At 70.4% G+C, this 5,000-nt stretch overlaps 1 non-coding gene across 1 annotated transcript; it reads left to right on the top strand.

Annotated features, from left to right (window-relative positions):
- The first annotated feature begins 762 nt into the window (after positions 1 to 762).
- Positions 763 to 881, top strand: LOC128823656 (5S ribosomal RNA). The gene has a single exon (XR_008441898.1). It is a non-coding gene; the product is annotated as a 5S ribosomal RNA (ribosomal RNA).
- The last annotated feature ends 4,119 nt before the right edge of the window (positions 882 to 5,000 follow it).

Here is a 5,000-nt window from a genome sequence, read left to right as displayed (position 1 = left end):
TTGACCTGGTGCCCGGGAGGGGACTCTGAAAAATGTTCAGCCCTTTCGGCTCGGGGTTGACCTGGTGGCCGAGAGGGGACTCGGACGGCAGGCAAGCCGCCCTGGCCTCACCCACCCCGGCCGCAGCGAGGGACTGCCTCCCGGCCGACTGGATCGGGCCCCTGGAAGTCTGGGGGGAAAAAGAAAATGGAACCTGACGCCTCCGAGGAGGGGGCGCCCAGGGAAGGAGGGAGATCCGGGTTGACCTGGTGACCGGACGGGAAAGCGGCCACCGGGCGTGCCCGTTCAAACCTACGGGTTGACCTGGTGGCCGGGAAGCGAACCGGCCAGCAGGCGAACCCGTTCGATTCCACGGGTTGACCTGGTGCCCGGGAGGGGACTCTGAAAATTTTTCAGCCCTTTCGGCTCGGGGTTGACCTGGTGGCCGAGAGGGGACTCGGACGGCAGGCAAGCCGCCCTGGGCTCACCCTCCCCGGCCGCAGCGAGGGACTGCCCCCCCTCCACCCACCCACCCCCCCCCCCGGCTGACAGGATCAGGGCGCACTGGATGTCCGGGACAATATTTTCCCCGACGCCGGGGAGGGCGGGCGGGCGGAGGGGCTCTGGCGGCCAGCCCGGGCCCCGGAGCTCGAGAAGGAAAAAAGGACCGGGCCCGCGAGAGACGGGGGCCCTGCCGCAGGGGGGCAGTCCGACCGGGGCTCACCGTGCGGCAGGCCCGGGCGTCGGCAGGGGAAAGCGGGCGAGGAGGCGCGGGGGCCGGGTGCCTACGGCCATACCGGACCGAACGCCCCCGATCCCGTCCGATCTCGGAAGGTAAACCGTCCCGGGCCTGGCTAGTACTTGGATGGGTGACCGCCTGGGAATCCCAGGTGCCGTAGGCAGCTTTTCCCGGTCCGAGCCAGCTCTCTCTCCTTTTCTGGGGAGGAAGGAGAGGGGGGGGACGGGCCGGAAAGCCCCTCGTCGCTCCTGCCGAGTCGGAGGTCGCGGCCGCAGGTCACGGGTCTGGGCGCCTGGGGTCCGGCTCCCCACCCGGCTTCCTCCGCGGAGGACCCACCGAAGCCGCTGGGGGAGACCCCGGGCATGGGGCGGACTGGCCCGGACCCTCCCGGCCGCCGGCCCGCAGGACCGCCCCGAATCCCCCCGCCCCGCGGCCACCCAGGCCAGGCCTGGCCAGGCGGGACGGACGGCGGGTGTCCAGCGCCCAGCGGCTTCCGCCAGCGGGGACCCACGGCCCCCAAAGCCGCAGGGGGAGGCCCCGGGCCCGGGACGGACTCGCTCGGACCCCCTGCGCCCGGGCGCCGGCTCGCGGGACCGCCCCGAATCCCCCCGCGGCCACCCAGGCCAGGCCTGGCCAGGCGGGACGGACGGCGGGTGTCCAGCGCCCAGCGGCTTCCTCCAGCGGGGACCCACGGCCCCCAGAGCCGCAGGGGGACACCCCGGGGCCGGGACGGACTCGCTCGGACGCGCTCGGACCCCCTGCGCCCGGCCGCCGGCTCGCGGGACCGCCCCGAATCCCCCGCCCCGCGGCCACCCAGGCCAGGCCTGGCCAGGCGGGACGGACGGCGGGTGTCCAGCGCCCAGCGGCTTCCGCCAGCGGGGACCCACGGCCCCCCAGAGCCGCAGGGGGAGACCCCGGGGCCGGGACGGACTCGCTCGGACGCGCTCGGACCCCCTGCGCCCGGCCGCCGGCTCGCGGGACCGCCCCGAATCCCCCCGCGGCCACCCAGGCCAGGCCTGGCCTGGCCTGGCAGGCCGGCGTGCAGCTCCCCCGGGCTTCCTCCCCCGACGACCCGCGCCCCCCCGAGCCGCAGGCGGAGACCCCGGCCCCGGGGCGGACCGGCCCGGGCTCGCTCGAGCCCCCTGCGCCCGGCCCGCAGGACCGCCCCCCCCCCCCCCCGAATCCCCCGGGAGAGGCCCGGCCTGCACGCCACTGACGACCCGCGGCCCCCAAAGTCGCGGGAGGCGCCCCCGGCCCCGGGGGCCGGTTAGCTCCGTGTCGCTCCGCGCCCCCCCCCCGCCCCTCGCTGCCGGGACCGGGCACCGCCCCAGAGTCAGCCGCAGCCGGACGGCCTGAGAGCTGCCCTCCTGTGGACGACGGTGAGTTTACCTTGACACTAACCGGCCATCAGCCAGGTCAACCCCATTGCTAGACTGGGGTGGACCTGGTGGCCGAGTGGGGACTTGGAACATTTGACAGCTGCTCCCCGGGGCTTGACCGCTTGTCCTGAACGCCCCCCCCCCACCCCACCCCCCCCAGCCCCCGGCTCCTGCTCCCCTCTCCCCAGCCTCGGTGCTCCGCTCCCTGCCTCGGAGGCTGCCCCTTTGCGGCGCCTGCATCGCCTCCGAGGACGCGCACCTTCCGGAGGCTGGACGTAAAGCCTGACGCCCGCCACCGCCGCCGACCCGGCTCTCCGAGGGACGACTGTGAGGCCTCCCCCCACCCCCGGACCGCCCTGGGGACGACTGCTAAGCCTCCCCCAACGGACCGCCCGGGGGAAGACTGCTAAGCCTTCCCCGGACCTGCTCCCTCTCGACTATTAAGCCCCCCCTCTGTGGTCCTCAGGACCGCTGCCGCGCAGCCCTCGGAGTGGGGTGACACCCGGGCCGGAAAGCAAAGCGGCCACCAGGTCAACCCGTCGAATCCAATGGGTTGACCTGGTGGCCGGAAAGCAAACCGGCCGCCAGGTCAACCCAGTAGATTCCGCGGGTTGACCTGGTGGCCGCTAAGCACGACTCTTAAGCCTCCGCCGGACCGCCTGGGGAATGGCTATTAAGCCTGCCCCCGGAGTACTCGGGGGGACGACTATTAAGCCTCTCCTGGAACGACTATTAAGCCTGCCCCCGGAGTCCTCGGGGGACGACTATTAAGCCTCCCCCGGACCGGCTCCGTCTCGACTATTAAGCCCCCCCTCTGTGGTCCTCAAGACCACTGCCGCTCTGCCCTCGGAGTGGGGTGACGCCCGGGCCGGAAAGCAAACCGGCCACCAGGTCAACCCGTTGAATCCATTGGGTTGACCTGGTGGCCGGAAAGGAAACCGGCCGCCAGGTCAACCCAATAGATTCAGCGGGTTGACCTGGTGGCCGAACGGGGACTTTGAAAATTTTACAGCTGCTTCCCCTGGGGTTGACCTGTTGTCCCGGTGGGGACTTTGAACATTTGACAGCCGCTACCCGGGGCTTGACCTGTTGTCCTGAACGCCCCCCACCCCACGGCTCCTGCTCCCCACTCCCCAGCCTCGGTGCCCCGCTCCCTGCCTCAGAGGCCGCCTCTCTGCGGCAGCTGCAGCGCGTCCGAGGACGCTCACCCTCCGGAGGCTGGATGTAAAGCCTGACACCCGCCACCGCCGCCGACCCGGCTCTCCCAGGGACGACTGTGAGGCCTCCCCCCACCCCCGGACCACCCTGAGGACGACTGCTAAGCCTCCCCCACCGGACCGCCCGGGGGAAGACTGCGACGCCTCCCGCCAGGCCCCCACCCAGCCTGGGGGGAAGACTGCTAAGCCTCCCCCCCACACACACACTGTCGGGGGATGACGATTAAGCCTCTCCCGGACCGGCTCCGTCTCGACTATTAAGCCCCCCCTCTGTGGTCGTCAAGACCACTGCCGCGCTGCCCTCGGAGTGGGGTGACACCCGGGCCGGAAAGCAAAGCGGCCACCAGGTCAACCCGTCGAATCCAATGGGTTGACCTGGTGGCCGGAAAGCAAACCGGCCGCCAGGTCAACCCAGTAGATTCCGCGGGTTGACCTGGTGGCCGTTAAGCACGACTCTTAAGCCTCCGCCGGACCGCCTGGGGAATGGCTATTAAGCCTGCCCCCGGAGTCCTCGGGGGACGACTATTAAGCCTCCCCCGGACCGGCTCCGTCTCGACTATTAAGCCCCCCCTCTGTGGTCCTCAAGACCACTGCCGCTCTGCCCTCGGAGTGGGGTGACGCCCGGGCCGGAAAGCAAAGCGGCCACCAGGTCAACCCAGTAGATTCCGCGGGTTGACCTGGTGGCCGCTAAGCACGACTCTTAAGCCTCCGCCGGACCGCCTGGGGAATGGCTATTAAGCCTGCCCCCGGAGTACTCGGGGGGACGACTATTAAGCCTCTCCTGGAACGACTATTAAGCCTGCCCCCGGAGTCCTCGGGGGACGACTATTAAGCCTCCCCCGGACCGGCTCCGTCTCGACTATTAAGCCCCCCCTCTGTGGTCCTCAAGACCACTGCCGCTCTGCCCTCGGAGTGGGGTGACGCCCGGGCCGGAAAGCAAACCGGCCACCAGGTCAACCCGTTGAATCCATTGGGTTGACCTGGTGGCCGGAAAGGAAACCGGCCGCCAGGTCAACCCAATAGATTCAGCGGGTTGACCTGGTGGCCGAACGGGGACTTTGAAAATTTTACAGCTGCTTCCCCTGGGGTTGACCTGTTGTCCCGGTGGGGACTTTGAACATTTGACAGCCGCTACCCGGGGCTTGACCTGTTGTCCTGAACGCCCCCCACCCCACGGCTCCTGCTCCCCACTCCCCAGCCTCGGTGCCCCGCTCCCTGCCTCAGAGGCCGCCTCTCTGCGGCAGCTGCAGCGCGTCCGAGGACGCTCACCCTCCGGAGGCTGGATGTAAAGCCTGACACCCGCCACCGCCGCCGACCCGGCTCTCCCAGGGACGACTGTGAGGCCTCCCCCCACCCCCGGACCACCCTGAGGACGACTGCTAAGCCTCCCCCACCGGACCGCCCGGGGGAAGACTGCGACGCCTCCCGCCAGGCCCCCACCCAGCCTGGGGGGAAGACTGCTAAGCCTCCCCCCCACACACACACTGTCGGGGGATGACGATTAAGCCTCTCCCGGACCGGCTCCGTCTCGACTATTAAGCCCCCCCTCTGTGGTCGTCAAGACCACTGCCGCGCTGCCCTCGGAGTGGGGTGACACCCGGGCCGGAAAGCAAAGCGGCCACCAGGTCAACCCGTCGAATCCAATGGGTTGACCTGGTGGCCGGATAGCAAACCGGCCGCCAGGTC

This window comes from Malaclemys terrapin, chromosome 15 (genome assembly GCF_027887155.1).
Source record: "Malaclemys terrapin pileata isolate rMalTer1 chromosome 15, rMalTer1.hap1, whole genome shotgun sequence".
In the NCBI taxonomy this organism is placed as follows: Eukaryota; Metazoa; Chordata; order Testudines; family Emydidae; genus Malaclemys; species Malaclemys terrapin.
The sequence above is the reverse complement of the archived record's forward strand: the minus strand, read 5'-3'. Positions and strand labels throughout refer to the sequence as shown.